Genomic DNA, 17850 nt, shown 5'->3' on the forward strand with positions numbered 1-17850 from the left:
TGCAATCTATTACCAAGATCTTACATACGTGTCTAAGTTTAACATTCAGTAAAAATGTTTCCTGCTTATATTTTGGTTTCTCAATTGCCTCCCAACAATACATTTTATGTCAATTAGAATATTCCTCATATTCCTGGAGTTCCCAATGTGGCTCAGTGGTAACGAACCGGACTTGTATCCAAGAGGATGTGGGTTTGATCCCTGGCCTTGCTCAGTGTGTTAAAGATCCAGCATTGCCATGAGCTATGGTGTCGGTGGCAGACATGTTTCGGATCCTGTGTTGATGTGGCTGTGGTGTAGGCTGGCAACTGTAGCTCCAATTCGACCCCTAACCTGGGAACTTCCGTAAGTCATGGGTTCGGCCCTAAAAAGCAAAAGCAAAAAGAGTCCAAAACCAATGTTAGGTTCAAACTATGTATCACCCCACCTAGACCAATTATGAAATGTAGATCTATAAATATATTTACTAACCAAGACCACCAGCCAATGTGGTTTCATGTCACTTGGATAAAGAATTCCCTATTTGGCAACTCTACCAATTCAGTTAGAAAACCCAAGACTCCAAGGAGGTCCTATTGTGGCTCAGTGGTTTGTCTCTGAGGATGTGGGTTCAACCCCTGGCCTCACTCAGTGGGTTAAACATCAGGCAACTGCAGCTCAGATCCAGTGTTGCATTGGCTGTGGGGCAGGCCAGCAGCTGCAGCTCCAATTCAATCCCTGGCCCAGAAACTTCCATGTGCTGCAAGGGTGGCTATAAAAAGGAAAAAAGAAAAAAAAAAGCAAGACTTCACACTGCAGAAAAACCTGTCCTCGATCAAAATAGATACCTTAATTTACTTTCAGTGTCTAAGAGTAAACATGATCTATTTAAAGCATATACATCCAGTTCTAGCACTGCTGAAGAATGTTCTAAGTCTAAAATTAGCTCTAGACTATTACTGCCCCATTAACCTATCACGATCTAAATATCTTAATAGTTGTCTTTTAACATGACATCTGATACAAATCTGACCGTAACTCTATGAGTAGGAATATTTCCTTTTCTAATAGATGATTCAATGAAGCACTGCAATCTCCATTTATCTATCTCACATCAAGAAACTTTAAGGCTAGCAAAAAAGCTTGGCTTAAGTTACTCAATTAATTTTGAGACATATCAAAAAACTCCATCATCCAGCAAACTGCTAAATAACCAACCTCAATCTCAATGTATAACTTGTACTTTCACCTAGTGTTTACTGCCAGTTAACTAAGGACAATCTCAACTACATAATTACAAAGCTGGTACTTACTAGTCAACTTTAAGTAGCTATTTTAACCAATTTTAAGGAAATCAGATGTAATTATTTCTCTAAATATCTACAGTGTTAAATGAAAAACATTCATTTACTGAAGGGGAAATCAATTGATTAAATTTGAACCTCTCACTTTTTTAATTTTCTTTTTCTCATTCAGGTTGTACCTGAAACAGAAGTTTCCAGACTAGGGGTTGAATCAGAGCTGCAGCTGCCAGCCTACACCACAGCTACAGCAACACAGGATCCGAGCTGGTCTGCAACCTACATCACAGCTCACAGCAACGCTGGTTCCCTGACCCACTGAGTGAGGCTGGGGATTGAACACTGTCCTCATGGATACCAGTCAGATTCTGCTGCACTACAAGAGGAAACTTGAGCCTCTCATTTTTAACGTTGCTTGTAAGAGTAGGTATAGGAACTTGGCTGGAAACAGCTGTAGTTATATGTCCTATACAAAGCTACACGCACAAGCACTAAACTACTCCCCCCCCAAAAAAAACCCTCAGAAGTTAACAAAGAATCATCTTCCACTTGGATTGCCAAAAGTTATATAATCTGTTTAATTTCCATTCCTTCCCCTCCAGCCCAAACTTATTGCTCTGTCAGAAAAGAGCCTGTAGAGCTGCTCCTACAGCAGTTTACTTGATCGTGGACAGAGGCCAAGATTCTGGTGCAAGACTGAAGCGTACAATTTTGGCACCCTAGTACCATCAAAGTAAAATACTGTTCTGGTGTGGAATGAAAAATTTACACAACCACCACCACCACTTCTTCTTCTTCCAAACCAGCAAAAAAAAAAAAAAAAAAAAAAAAAAAAATCTCAACTTGGACGGGGGCGGGGGGGGGGGGAAGGGGCGGCGGAGGGGGGGAGTCTTCTATATACACATAAACAAGAAATAAGACGAAAAATGCTAGCCATTTTTACAGACATAAGCTGTCTACATATGTAATTTAACCATTCACCTCTAACCTCACATGTAAACTATGCTTCCTGAGACAGGTTTTTGTGGGGGGGGTTTTGGGTCTCTTTTTGTCATTTAGGGCCGCACCCGCCACAACAGATCCTTAACCCACTGAGCAAGGCCAGGGATCAAACCTGCGTCCTCCTGGATGCTAGTCAGGTTGGTTAGCTGCTGACTACCGCTGAGCCTTGACAGCAACTCCTGGATTTGTTTTTAAACATAACCTCCATTTTGTACTTTTTCAAGGTAATCTTTCAACAACACTCATACCTGAGACTTTGAGTAGCATTTAATACTACTTTAACACTTTTCTAAAAGACTCGAGTAACTGGCAAAATGACAATGTTAATTCACATTTTTAAAATATTTCAGGGTTTACACTACCCGACAAAATAAGTTTCACTCTATTCTTTTTGTCAAATAAACCATCCTGACACATTCCTTCACTGGTTTGCTGGCCTGGGGAACAAGAAGGAGATTTAAGCAACAAAGGTACATGGTTAGTTCAGAGTTAAACTGAAGTCACAGATATTTTGATCTAAAACGTGTTTTTTTTTTTTTTTCTTCTGGTCAAAATCCCCCACATTTGTTTTCCTTCATATTTTTTTTAAAAGGAAAAAGTTGCTTCCAGTTCCCCTTGTGCTTTCCTAGGCTCCAACAGTTCTGATTCTCATAACTGGCTATAGAAAAATACATGAAATGCTTACATTTTCCTGAGTTAGTTTCTGTGCATCCTGGTTGGATGCTCATTATGATCTGACTATTCTGACCCCAGTATACGTTGGGCTAATCTTTTAGTCAAATGCATGCATACATGAGAATGGATTTTTATTAAGAAAGCAGTTCTAGAGATTTCATTAAGCCAGTTTAATTCTTTGATCACTTTCGTAAACAATACCATAAAACTTAGCCCATTTTTTTTCCTTTTCATTTTATCTTGATATTACTTTCTTATGTATTTCACATGCTTTTCCTGGTTAAGTTATACACAAAGTTTTGACTCATCAGCTTACGTTTTGAACATATCAAATTTTACTTACTCTGCTACTGAGATTTCTTTTGTGGTCATTTCTGAGTCCAACTTTTCTAAGTCTTACTGGTCTAGAACATTGGTTCTCCCTGGTTAAGCCCAGAACCATCTGAGCCATTTGCAGTTTTACCTGTTTATCTTGTGTTATTTGTATCTAGAATGTTACCAGTTGGAAAAGGACTGATAGCTTGTATTTGTTTCTTAGCTAAGTCTTAACTGTCAGAAATGTAACAAGAAGGAGTAAGGTGAAAGGTTAATGAATAGGAACTGCACAGAAATAGGAAGGGCTGAAAAAGAGTATGAAAAAAACATCAAGTCCAAACATCCTGCTTGGTTCTATCAGTTCCTCTAAGTGTTACATCAGACTAGACAGCTGGCTCAAGGTGAAAGATTTCTTTACAATTCGAGACTAAATTCATGACCGATTTCCTTTGGAAACGAACAGTTGGGTAAAAGGGGGCTGATGAAGCATCGAAACGTTGGAGGCTTTTTTCCAGAAGTCATCAGGGTCATTTAAAGAGCTTTGGAAAAAGTAGAGCTTTAGGAGAAGGGGCAGCTGTCTTAAAATTATTTCAAGGGCACTGATGTCTATTCCTGGAACCTTTTCCTAAGAGAGTAAGGCATTTCGGTTTCTTGGAATGACTGAATTACACAAGCATGCCCAAGACTAAGCAATTTCAGAAAATAAGCAGTTGTCAAAACACTATGAATTACTTAGCGATAAAACCTGAGAGTGGTGGTGGGCGAAGGGTATGCTGCTAGGGGTACACAGACGACTTCAGCTGCATTTATGTTCCTTCGTTCCTTAACTTGCTTTTTGGAACACTCGTGGTTGTGGTAGTCCTATGGTCTATGCATTCTGGTATTTTGAAAACACTACAAAATTTTTGGAGGGTAACTAAGCACCCGGCAGCTCCGCGGAATCGTGACAACAAACGATAAATACAGTAAATATGCGTTACCCACAGACCTACGAGAGCCAACGTCCAGGCCGCGGTCTCCACGGCGGGCAGATCCCGTTCGGGCTGGGGGACCCTCCCCACGCCTCGCCCCACCGCGTCCCCTCGCCGGGTCGCCCTGACAGCTCGGCTGCCACGTGAGCAGCAGCCGTGGCCCCCGCGTCGAGCGCCCGGCCTCCCGCCTCACCTGCCCCGTCCACTGGTCCGCGCCTCCACCGCAGCGCCAGACAGCAGTGCCGCGGGCCGAGGTGCCGGGTACCCGCCGTGCGCACCTCGCCAGCTCTCTCCGAGTCGGACCGCTGCGGCGCCCAGCGGCAGGAAGCGGCTCCGCTCAAACCGGTTTCAGCTGCTCCAGACCAAACCGCCAGGCCATCCCGCGGGGCGGGGCTGGAGGGCTGGCGGGCGGGGTCTGACGTCACGCCCGGCGCCGTCCGAACCAATAGGCGCCCGCGCGTGAGGGGCGGGCCGCGCGAGTTCCTGGAAAGGGCCCGCATCGTCAATCGGTGGTGGCCGGGCATCCCCGGGGTCCCCGGCGTCTGCCTTTTCCGTTGGCTGGAATCCGCCGCGGGTGGCGGCGCCGAGCAGGCCTGGCTTGGGTTCATAGATGCCTATCTTGGAACTCTAAGTATTAAGACAACCTAGACTAGGACGTGGAGCTGCAATTATAAATTGCATTTTTCCTCATCGGAAAGCGAGAGAAATGAGCAGGCCTGACCTCAGGAACTTTTCCTCCGTTCCAAATTAACAAGCACACTTGGGTCAGATCTTTAGGGTTAAGAAGGAGAATTAAGTGACCTAAGATGGTTGAGCGTTTACAACATTCGCTGCGAAAGCTTGATATTCCAAGCCAGCAGTATCACCTGGGAGCGATCAGAATTGCTCTATTGGGATCCTCTGCCTATTCGAATTGCGTTTAACAAGATCCCCAGATTATTTGTATGTAAATTAAAGTTTGAAGGAAATTTTATGGAAGCTGGAAAAAGTAGCAAAAAATTGTAGTTTAATTTCTGGGGGAAAAAATGAGCTATATTAAGAAAAAAAAAAAAAAAAGCGAGGAGTTCCCATAGTGGCACAGCGGAAACGAATCCGACTAGGAACCATGAGGTTTCGGGTTCCAACCCTGGCCTCGCTCAGTGGGTTAAGGAACCGGGTTGCCCTGAGCTGTGGTGTAGGTTGCAGACGGGGCTGGAATCTGGGGGTTGCTATTGCTCTGGTAAGGCCAGCAGCTGTAGCTCTGATTAGACCCCTAGCATGGGAACTTCCATGTGCCAGGCGTGGGGCCCTAAAAAGACAAGAAAAAAAAGTGAAGTTTTTTTTTCTCTTTTGATGGTCCCAGAAAAATGAGTTAATCAGCATTTGCCACTCACCCAACTTAACATTTTCCAGCATCAAGGTTAACCACTGATTAATTCCTGAAAGAAAATTTTATCAGGTTTTATTTAATCATTTAAATCAAGTGTGATACCGAAAATTTACAAAGAACCGTCTTGGAGTTCCCACTGTGGCATAAGGGGATCAGGGATTTGGGGAGTGCTGGGGTGTGGATTTGACCCCTAGTTGGACACAGTGGGTTAAGGATACGGCATTGCTGAGCTGCAGCTTAAGTCACAACTATGGCACGGATCTGATCCCTGGCTGGGGAACTCCATGTGCTGCAGGGAAGCAAAAAAAAAAAAAACCCAAAAAACAAAACAATAATAATAAAATTGGAGTTCCTGTTGTGGTGCAGTGGTTAAAAAATCCGACTAGGAACCATGAGGTTGCAGGTTCAGTCCCTTGCCTTGCTCAGTGGGTTAAGGATCTGGCGTTGCCGTGAGCTGTGGTGTAGGTTGCAGACGCGGCTCGGATCCCGAGTTGCTGTGGCTCTGGCCTAGGCCGGTGGCTACAGCTCCGATTAGACCCCTAGCCTGGGAACCTCCATATACTGCGGGAGCGGCCCCAGAAAAGGCAAAAAAGACCAAAAAAAAAATAAATAAATGAAATTAATAAAAATATAAATAAATAGGAGCTCCCATCATAGCACAGCAGAAACTAATCCAACTAGGAACCATGAGGTTGCAGGTTCAATCCCTGGCCTTGCTCAGTGGGTTAAGGGTCTGGCATTGTGGTAAGCTGTGGTGCAGGTCGCAGACATGGCTGGGATCTGGTGTTGCTCTGGTGTAGGCCGGCAGCTACAGCTCCAATTAGACCCCTAGCCTAGGAACCTCCATGTGCCACAGGTGCGGCCCTAAAAAAAACCAAAAAAACAAAATATATATATGTGTGTGTGTGTGTGTGTGTATATGTGTGTGTGCATGTATATATATATATGTATATGTATCTATAAATGGAACCACATTTTGGGAGTTCCCTTATGGTGCAGCAAGTAAAGGATCCAGCATTGTCACTGCAGCAGCTGAAGTGGAGCAGAGCCCAATCCTGGCCCCAGAACTTACACGTTGCAGGGGGCAGGTGTGGGGGTGGAGAGGAACCACATTTTTAGGAGATGTTAAAGGACTTAAGAGATAGCTCAAGCTGCGCTTTGGTTGGAATAGGACTATTGAAGTTCCCAAGCCAGGGATGGAATCTGAGCTGCAGCTGTGACCTACTCCACAGCCGCGCCAATGCTGACCCTTAATCCAGTGGGCCACAGCAGGAACTCTGAGCTCTAGCTTTTAGACAGCTTCTAGCTTTAAAACTTGGTTTTTTCATGACTAAATTTGATATTTACTCTTGGATTAGATCCCAGGGCATTTCTGACTATTATACATTCAGTTACTAAATAACTTCTAAGTGCCTGCTTTGTGCACAGAATACAGTGGTTTCTTGATGGCCACTCCATTTAATCCCAAATTTCTTAAAGAATTAAAATTTCTTTTTTTTCTTTTTGTCTTTTTGCCTTTTCTAGGGCTGCTTCCTGCGGCACATGGAGGTTCCCAGGCTAGGGGTCTAATCAGAGCTATAGCAGCCGGCCTTCGACAGAGCTATAGCAACTCGGGATCAGAGCCGCGTCTGTGACCTACACTACAGCCCACAGCAATGCTGGATACTTAACCCACTGAGGAAGGCCAGGGATCGAACCTGCATCCTCATGGTTCCTAGTTGGATTCGTTAACCACTGAGCCACTGACAGGAACTCCAAAATTTCTTTCTAATTATATATCATTATCTGCTAAAGTCTACTGTTGTACATTTTCTAATAGCTTGGAATTGATTTCATTCCTCTGCTGTTAGTCATACTTGGGCAATGAATTTCTTTCCTATGCGTTTGCTTCTTTTAGATGTTTATAGAGTAAATCTTTATTTTTCCTGTAATCACCATTTAATCACGTTATTATTTACCTAATGTTTATAGTTGAAGTTGATGGATCTTATCCTTGCAACTTCCCAAAACCTATTGAAATAACAGAATAATCACATATATTTGAAATTTGTCATCAGTAGGCCAGAAGTTGAAGAATTTCTAGAAGATAAAAAACAAGCTAGCAACGTTGAATAACTGAAAAAATGAGAACAGTGCAAACCGGACCCACACAGTGGAAGAAGAGACTGAGCTACCACCTTTACATAGCCTTGTTTAAAAATGCTTTGAAGGGACTTCCCATCGTGGCACAGTTGTTAATGAATCCAACTAGGAACCATGAGGTTTCGGGTTTGATCCCTGGCCTTACTTAGTGGGTTAAGGATCCGGCGTTGCTGTGAGCTGTGATGTAGGTCGCCGACGTGGCTTGGATCCCGAGTTGCTGTGGCTCTGGCATAGAATGGCGGCTACAGCTCTGATTAGACCCCTAGCCTGGGAACTTCCATATACTGCGGGAGCGGCCCTAGAAAAAGCAAAAAGACAAAAAAAAATTTTTTAAAAATGCTTTGAAGTTCCTGTTGTGGCTCAGTGGTAATGAACCTGACCTGTATGCAGGAAGATGCAGGTTTGATCTCTGGCCTTGCTCAGTAGGTTAAAAGATCTGGCATTGCTGCAAACTTCGGTGTAAATTCCCTAATCTGGGAACTTCCATATGCCAAGGGTGCGGCCCTAAAGAGACAAAAAAAAAAAAAACTAAAAACAAACAAACAGAAAAACCAACTTTTACAGATGCAAAAGGCTATCAATTTTTTGTGTTTCATTCACCGCATTGGTGGTCCTGTTCCTCAAAGGGTTATGGTCGATGCTTTTCACTCCCTCTTCATGAGTCCATGAGCAATTCCCAAGTTATGGAGGCACTACTTATTCCTCATAGAAGTGACATAATTTTATGGTTAATTTTGATGTTAATTTTTCTTTACCATGAAGACCAATCCTGTATGGAGGAAACCAAGGAAATTGCTGATTTCCAAGCAGTTTAGGTGAAGCAAATGTGTACTATTAAAGCAATTTCAAATTGGCTGTAGCTTTTGTGTTGTATGCTTTCCAAACTCTCAAATGTAACATCGGATTAAAATGTCCGGAGCAGGAGTTCCCGTGGTAGCACCGTGGTTAACAAATCTGACTAGGAACCATGAGGTTGTGGGTTCAATCCCTGGTCTTGCTCAGTGGGTTAAGGATCCCGCATTGCCGTGAGCTGTGTTGTAGGTTGCAGACGCAGCTCAGATCCCACGTTGCTTGGCTCTAGTGTAGGCTGGTGGCTACAGCTCTGACTGGACCCCTAGCCTGGGAACCTCCATATGCCGCAGGAGCGGCCCTAGAAAAGGCAAAAAGCCAAAAAAAAAAAAAAAAAAAAATGTCTGGAGCAGAAAAGATTCAAGTGATAAGCTCAAAATGTCTTCTTTGACCTGTTTCTTCCTCGGTAAAGTCAGAATTTGAATACCATAGGTTGGGAGTTCCCACTGTGGTGCAGTGGAAATAATCCTACTAGTGTCAGTGAGGATGCAGGTTTGATCCCTGGTCTTGCTCAGTTGGTTAAGGATCCAGCATTGCCGTGAACTGTGGTGTAAATCAAAGCCGGGACTCAGATCTAGCATCACTGTGGCTGTGGTGTAGGCTGGCAGCAGCAGTTCTGATTCGACCCCTAGCCTGGGAACCTCTGTATGCCACAAGGGCAGCCATAAAAAGCAAAAAATAAAATAAAAAAAATAATAAACCATAGGTTATTTCAAATGAAGTTTTTGAGGACACCCAGCACCTGACACAGTTCTGCTCCCTAATGCCCAGGCCCTTTTTAGACCTTTTTACCTCAGGTCTATGAAGGAACAACCAGTTTTCATCAAACTTAAGAAGTTATTTTCAGACAATACCAAGAATCAAAGAATGCTGCTCTTTAAACTGTGCCATGATAATTTATTATATTTTAGATTTTTTTTCATTTTATTTACTAAAAGTGTTCTTTTACACATATTTAGACATGCTTTTTTTGTTTATTTGTTTTGTCTGCAGCCACAGCAGGCAGAAGTTCCTAGGCCAGGGCTCAAACCTGCACCACAACAGCAACTCTAGCCACAGCAGTAAAAACGCTGGCTCCTTAATCCAATAGGCCACCAGAGAATTTCCAAAAATTTTTTTTTTTTTTTTTTTTTTTTGTCTTTTTGCTATTTCTTGGGCCGCTCCCGCGGCATATGGAGGTTCCCAGGCTAGGGGTTGAATCGGAGCTGTAGCCACCGGCCTCCGCCAGGGCCACAGCAACGCGGGATCCGAGCCGCGTCTGCAACCTACACCACAGCTCACGGCAACGCCGGATCGTTAACCCACTGAGCAAGCGCAGGGACCGAACCTGCAACCTCATGGTTCCTAGTCAGATTCGTTAACCACTGCGCCACGACGGGAACTCCCAAAAATTTTATTATATATCGTTCTTGTGCATATGCAGATGAAAAGGAAAATATAAATGAAATAAATAGTGTGGGTATTTTTCAAATTTCTTCACATTTATAGTTAACTATAAAAAAAGGAAAAAATTAAAAAAACAAAAAAGAAAAAAAAAGAAAAAGAACTAAAAAATATATATAGTTAGCCATAAATAATATTGTAATGCCCTTATTTTCTAAACTGTCATTTCTTAACTATTTTATCCAATAAAATTAGTGATGCAGAAAATTTTTTTTTTAAATGCTCAAATATTATACCCAGGATCCCAGCCACTGAAACCCACTGGGCACATTTTGATGCCATAGCTATTTTTGATCCTAAAAGAAGTTAACAAGCAGGGTCTACAGATAATAGCCTAGACGCCTATTCCATCTTCAAATTGTCTTCAGGAAAAACAACTATATTCAAGTGTGTCGAGGGCATGACAAGACTGTCATGCCATTGTGGTGCAGTGGGTTTCAGGTTTGGGGGGTTTTTTGGGGTTTTTGTTTTTTCAGGGCCGCACCCAGGGCATATGGAAATTCCCAGGCTAGGGGTTCAATCGGAGCTGCAGCCACCGGCCTGCGCCACAGCCACAGCAACTCAGGATCGGAGCCTCGTCTTCAATCGACACCACAGCTCACAGCAACGCCTGATCCTTAACCCACTGAGCGAGGCCAGGGATCTAACCGAAACCTCTTGGTTCCTAGTCAGATTCATTTCTGCTGCGCCACAACAGGAACTTTTCAAACAGTTTCTAATTAGGGAAGGGAGGAGATGCAGAGACCAGGGAAGAATAATCAAGAAACAATAGTGCATGGAGTTCCCATTGTGGCTCAGTGGAAACAAATCTGACTAGTATCTATGAGGATGTGTGTTCAATCCCTGGCTTTGCTCAGTGGGTTAAGGATCTGGCCTTCCTTTGGAAAGCTGTGGTGTAGGTCTCAGACACGGCTTGGATCCCACGTTGCTGTGACTGTGGTGTAGGCCAGTGGCTACAACTCCTATTTGCCTCCTAGACTGGGAACCTCTATATGCCATGGGTGTGGTCCTCAAAAGACAAAAAAAAAAAAAAAAAGAAGAAGAAGAAGAAACAATAGTGTAGGCTTGGGGCAGGGTCCTGGTTCCTCCTTAAAGAATATACATAAACAATATCTTTGAGTTCTTCTGATGAACTAAGACCCCGACCAAGCTGGGGGATGGTAACTTCCAGCAGAGCACCACTCTATTACCTCATCACCAACCAATCAGAAGAAAGTCCTACACCCCACTCCTTGAACCATCGCTGTGAGACTCCTTACTACCCTCTCCAGGGCAGGACGCACAGTCTTGAGGGCATTGCCCTGACTGGCAAAGCAATAAAGCTATTTTTTTTTCTGCTTCACCCCAAACTCTGTCACTGAGATTCAATTTGGTGCTTGGGTACAGAGGCCAGGATTCTGCAACACCAGCTCCATTCAAGGATTAGTTCAAATTTTCACATCTAGGAGTACCCATAATGGCACAGCGGAAGTGAATCCAATTAGGAACCATGAGATTGTAGGTTCGATCCCTGGCCTTGCTCATGAGCTGTGGTGTAGGGCACAGATGCGGCTCAGATCCTCTGTTGCTGTGGCTGTGGTGTAGGCTGGCAGCTGTAGCTCCAATTGGACCCCTAGCCTGGGAACCTGCATATGCCACAGGTGCAGCCCTAAAAAGCAAAAAACAAAACAAATAAAACAAAAAGTGACTTTTCATGATTAGCTAGTGTAACATTCTAAAACAAACAAATAAACCTTCTAGGAGTTTCTGTCATGGTGTGACGGAAACAAATCCAACTAAGAACCATGAGGTTGGGGGTTCGGTCCCTGGCCTTTCTTAGTGGGTTAAGGATCTGGTGTTGCCATGAGCTCTGATATAGGTTGCAGAGGAGACTGTGATCTGGAGTTGCTGTGGCTGTGGTGTAGTCCTGCAGCTGTAGCTCTGATTGGACCCCTAGCCTGGGAACCTCCATGCTGAGGGTGCAGCCCTAAAGAGAGAGAGAGAAAAAAAAAAAAAAAAACACACAACTTCTAAGTAGTGAGATACTGTTGGTGAATGACCAGCATATTGGTAAAACTGGATATGGTGAAGCAGTCTCTAAGAAATATTACCATGTGTAACATAATTTACATAATTGCTACTCTGGAAATCCTCAATCCTATGATTCTTCAAGAGTTAATATATCTTGTAAAACTAAGTAACCATAAAAGTCCTAGAAGAAAAGTTGGGCAGTTCCTCTTTACATATGTCTTAGCAATATTTTTTGGGTCTCTCTCCCAAGGCAAGGGAAACGAAAGACAAAATAAACAGACAGGACTCTATCCAACGAAAAAGCTTTGAAGGAGTTCTCATCATGGCACAGAGGAAATGAATCTGACTAAGAACCATGAGGCTGCAGTTTTTTTTTTTTTTTTGTCTTTTGTCTTTTGTTGTTGTTGTTGTTGCTATTTCTTGGGCCGCTCCCACAGCATATGGAGGTTCCCCGGCTAGGGGTCCAATCGGAGCTGTAGCCACCGGCCTACACTACAGCCACAGCAATGCCAGATCCAAGCTGTGTCCGAGACCGACATCACGGCCCATGGCAACGCCGGATCCTTAACCCACTGAGCAAGGGCAGGGACCGAACCCGCAACCTCATGGTTCCTAGTCGGATTCGTTAACCACTGCGCCTTGACGGCAACTCCCCTTTTTCCTTTCTTTCTTTCTTTCTTTCTTTCTTTCTTTCTTTCTTTCTTTCTTTCTTTCTTTCTTTCTTTCTTTCTTTCTTTCTTTCTTTTCTTTCTTTCTTTCCTACTGCACTTCTGATATGTGAAAATTTATGGGCCAGGGACTGAACTCATGCCACAGCAGTGATCTGAGATGCTTTGGTGACAAAGCCAGATCCTTAACGCTCTGTGCCTCTTTTTTTTTTTTTAAATTCCAAAAAAGTTCTATTAGAAAACACTGAGCATTTTGTTTTTAGCCTTTTCCACTTATTACTGCTTTTTGTCTTTCCAAATTTCTCTCAGTCTTGTGCATTCTACATTAAAATGGATTCCACAAAAGAATTCCCTTTACTGCTCAAATTGTTCCACAATTGACTGGTTATCATTTTACCATTTTAGTGAAAATATTGATTACTGTCAGCTGAATAAGCTGCTGTTTTCAGGGCATAGCCTTACTCTGAATGTAAGAAGACTAAGAACACTGCTACCACACACCAGGCTCAAAGACCCAGCTGCTCACTCAGGCTGGCACCATGCCAAAGAATGCTGGAACTGAAGTCAGGAAGGCAGAGGTTCTTGGCACTGCTGGTGCATTTATTATATGAATGATTTAGATGAGGAGATTAGAGGCAAAGATTCTGCTCTCTGCTCTACTCTTGGCTTGTCGGCTCACACCATACCTTTGTTATTTCACCTATAAAACTAAACAACAGTGAGAATGAACACTTCATTGCTTTTATCTGTCATGTCTCTGTTTTGCCTTCCTATAAGCAGACCTTCAAGGGCAACGACTATGTATTACTGATCCCAGCATAGTGCCTGACCCAAAGCAGGTGCAAACATGCTTATAAAAATCACTGAGGGTGGCAGGGGGATGTGCTTGGGTTATGGGATGGAAATCCTGTGAAATTGAATTGTTATGATCATTACACAACTTAAAAAAAATCACTGAAAAGTTCAAGGAAAAAAAATTAAGTAATCTGCTGCTGCAGATGTCATTGTTATTATTAAATAAGCAATAGCACATGTACCCATTGGAGAAACAGGGACTCATTTCTGTGAGTGACATGGCATGGCCTCCCCTTGCACCAATATCACCTGGCTGGTTACCAACAATGACATCATTCATATGACATACCTGACCCACAGCTGTGACTATATGGCCTACACAGTGAAAATCATTTATTTATTTAAAAAAAAATTGGGACTTCCTGTTGTGGCGCGGTGGAAACTAATCTGACTGTTATCTATGAGGATCAGGTTCAATCCTTGGCCTCACTCAGTGGGGTCAGGAATCCGGCATTGCTGTGAGCTATGGAGTAAGTTACAGACACGGCTCAGATCCCACATTGCTGTGGCTGAGGCTATGGCCAGCAGCTGTAGCTCTGATCCAACCCCTAGCCTGGGAACTTCTATATGCTGTGGGTGCGGCCCTAAAAAGCAAAAAAATAATAATAATTTTTTTTTTTTTTGGTAGCCACACCCTTGGTATGTGGAAGTTCCTGTGGCCAGGGATCAACCCCAAGCCACAACAGTGAACTGAGCTGTTGCGGTGACAATGCCAGATCCTTGACCCATTAGGCCACCAGGATTTTAGGGGTTTTTTTATGGCCACATCTGCAGTATATGAAAGTTCATGGGTCAGAGGTGGAATTGGAGCTGCAGCTGTGGCCTGCTCCATAGCCATGGCAACACCTGATTCTTAACCCACTGAGGAAAGCCAGGGATCAAATACAAATCCTCACAAAAAAAATGTCAGGTCTTTTTTTTTTTCTTTTTTGGCTGACCTGTGGCATATGGATTTCCTGGCCTAGGGATCAGATCCGGGCTGTGGTGGCAACCTAAGATGCAGCTTCAGCAATGCCGCTAGATTCTTAATCCACCATACTAGACCAGGGATTGAACCCTCATCCCAGTGTTCCCAAGATGCTGCCAACCCTGTTGTGCCACAGCGGGAACTCCAATGTTGGGTTTTTAACCTGCTGAGCAACAAGGGGAACTCCCCAGAGTGATTTTTTTTTTAATATAATGATTTTTATTTTTTTCCACTATAGCTGGTTTACAGTGTTCTGTCAATTTTCTACTGTACAGCATGGTGATCCAGTTACACATACATGTATAGATTCTTTTTTCTTACATTATCATGCTCCATCATAAGTGACTAGATATAGTTCCCAGTGCTGCACAGCAAGATATCATTGCTTATCCATTCCAAAGACAATAGTCTGCATCTATTAATACCAAGCTCCATACCCCCACGCAGCAACCAAGCAACCATGAGTCTATTCTCCAAGTCCATGGTTTTCTTTTCTGTGGAAGAAAGGTTCACTTGTGCTATATATTAGGTTGCAGATATAAGCAATATCATATGGTATTTTTCTTTCTCTTTCTGACTAACTTCACTTAGTATGAGTCTCTAGTTCCATCCATGTTGCTGTAAATGGCATTATTTTGTTCTTTTTTATGGCTGAGTAGTATTCCATTGTGTATATATACCACATCTTCCTAATCCAATCATCTGTCAATGGACATTTAGGTTGTTTCCATGTCTTGGCTATTGTGGATAGTGTTGCAATGAACATGTGGGTACATGTGTTTTTTTAAAGGAAAGTTTTGTCCAGATATATGCCCAAGAGGGGGATTGCTGGGTCATATGGTAGTTCTATATTTAATTTCCTAAGGTACCTCCATACTGTTTTCCATAGTGGTTGTACCAACTTAAATTCACACCAACATGCAAAAGGGTTCCCTTTTCTCCACACCCCCTCCAGCATTTGTTATTTGTGGACTTATTAATGATGGCCATTCTGACTGGTGTGAGGTGGTATCTCATGGTAGTTTTGATTTGCATTTCTCTAATAATTGGTGATATTTAGCATTTTTTTTTCATGTGCTTCATTTCTCCTTTGGAGAAATGTCTATTCAGGTCTTTTGCCCATTTTTTCAATTGGATTGTTGGCTTTTTTTGCTGTTGAGTGGTATAAGTTGTTTGTATATTTTAGAGATTAGACCCTTGTCAGTTGTATCATTTGAAATTATTTTCTCCCTTTCTGTAAGTTGTCTTTTTGGTTGCCTTTGCTGTGCAAAAGTTGTCAGTTTGATTAGGTCCCATTGGTTTATTTTTGCTTTTATTTCTGTTGCTTTGGGAGACTGACCTGAGAAAACATTTGTAAGGTTGATGTCAGAGAACGTTTTGCCTATGTTCTCTTCCAGGAGTTTGAAGTTGTCTTGTCTTCTATTTAAGCCATTTTGAGTTTATTTTCATGCATGGTGTGAGGGTGTGTTCTAGTTTCATTGACTTGCATGCAGCTGTCCAGGTTTCCCAGGAATACTTACGGGAAAGACTGTCTTTTTCCCATTTTATATTCTTTTATTTATTTATTTATTTTTTTATTTTATTTTATTTTATTTTATTTATTTTTTTGCTATTTCTTTGGGCCGCTTCTGCGGCATATGGAGGTTCCCAGGCTAGGGGTCGAATCGGAGCTGTAGCCACCAGCCTACGCCACAGCCACAGCAACTCGCGATCCGAGCCGCATCTGCAACCTACACCACAGCTCATGGCAACGCCGGATCGTTAACCCACTGAGCAAGGGCAGGGACCGAACCCACAACCTCATGGTTCCTAGTCAGATTCGTTAACCACTGCGCCATGACGGGAACTCCTCCATTTTATATTCTTGCCTCCTTTGGCAAAGATTAATTGACCATAGGTGTCTGGGTTTATTTCTAGGTTCTCTATTCTGTTCCACTGATTGGTATGTCTACTTTGGTACCAGAGGTTTTTTGTTTTTTTTTTTTTTAATTTTATTTATTTATTTATTTATTTTTGTCTTTTTGCCTTTTCTAGGGCCGTTCCCGCAGCATATGGAGGTTCCCAGGCTAGGGGTCGAATCGGAGCTGTAGCCGCTGGCCTACACCAGAGCCACAGAAACACGGGATCCGAGCCGAGTCTGCAACCTGCACCACAGCTCACGGCAAGGCCACTGAGCAAGGCCTTAACCCACTGAGCAAGGCCAGGGATCGCACCCACAACCTCATGGTTCCTAGTTGGATTTGTTAACCACTGAGTCACAACGGGAATTCCACCAGTGTTTTTTTTTAATTTAACTTTGAATGCACACTGCATAACCCAACACAGGCCCTACCACTCCCTGTTACTCACCCACTGTTCTAATCAGACATTTCAAATGTCCTGTGTAGCCTATAAGGGCATGTGCATTTGGATTCCAGGACAACAAAACAAACTCCTCATTATCTTAGTCTCCTTAGTTAAGGAGAGCCTTATCTTCCTTTCATGAAAATAGGCAGAAGCCATGGTTATGCTCCTTACTGCATTTTCCTGTGAAAAGAACAAAAGTAAAGAAGGTTAAGAACCCAACTAGTAGATCTCCCACTGTGGCGTAGCAGTGTCTTAGGAGCCCTGGGATGCCCGGCCTGGCACAATGGGTTAGGGAGCTGGCATTGACACAGCTTTGGCTTAGGTGGTGACTGTGGCTCTGATCTGATCCCTGGCCTGGGAGCTCCATATGCCCAGGGGCAGCCAAAAATGACAAACAAACAAAAAACAAAAAAAAAAAAAGGAATTCAACTAGTATTCATGAGGATGTGGATTCAATCCCTGGCCTTATTTAGTGGGTTAAGGATCCAGTTTTGCTGCAAGCTGTGGCATAGGTCACAGATACAGCTCAGATCTGGCATTGCTATGGCTGTCTAGTAGGCTGGCAACTGCAGCTCTGATTTGACCCCTAGCTTGGGAACTTCCATATGCCACAGGTTCGGCCCAGAAAAGAGAAAAGAAAGAAAGAAAAGAACACAAGGCATGGAGAGAAGGTGGAAGGCGGAAGTCATCCATACCACTTGGAAATCATCCCTTTACCAAACAATATGATTACACATAAAAAAATGCTAAGACACCAAAAATAAAAATAATTACAAAATAAGAAGAAAAATGAAAGCAATCAAAACAGTTTTTAGGAGTTCCCATCATGGCGCAGTGGAAACTAATCCAACTAGGAACCATGAGGTTGCTGGTTCCATCCCTGGCCTCGCTCAGTGGGTTAAGGATCCGGTGTTGCTGTGAGTTGTGATGTAGCTTGAGGACTCGGCCAGGATCTGGC

General features: G+C 43.1%; 1 protein-coding gene across 14 annotated transcripts in view; it reads right to left on the bottom strand.

The window, feature by feature from the left end:
* The window catches only part of GPCPD1 (glycerophosphocholine phosphodiesterase 1), a 162784-nt gene that overhangs the window by 51172 nt on the left and 93762 nt on the right, over nucleotides 1-17850 (bottom strand). For 7 of the 14 annotated variants that reach the window (XR_014832786.1, XM_085004451.1, XM_021078050.2 and 4 more), the window contains exon 1: nucleotides 4437-4612. The exons of 6 other annotated variants lie outside the window; for them this stretch is intronic. The gene's annotated coding sequence lies outside the window, so the exon portion shown is untranslated. Of the gene's footprint in view, nucleotides 1-1652; nucleotides 2104-4436; nucleotides 4613-17850 lie in introns of those variants that run through there. One more of the 14 variants, XM_085004450.1, reaches the window with a different exon arrangement.

Source organism: Sus scrofa, chromosome 17 (genome assembly GCF_054392235.1).
Source record: "Sus scrofa isolate SSC_HxYL_T2T_F1_AM1 chromosome 17, Sscrofa_HxYL_maternal_Yorkshire_Landrace_v2.0, whole genome shotgun sequence".
In the NCBI taxonomy this organism is placed as follows: domain Eukaryota; kingdom Metazoa; phylum Chordata; class Mammalia; order Artiodactyla; family Suidae; genus Sus; species Sus scrofa.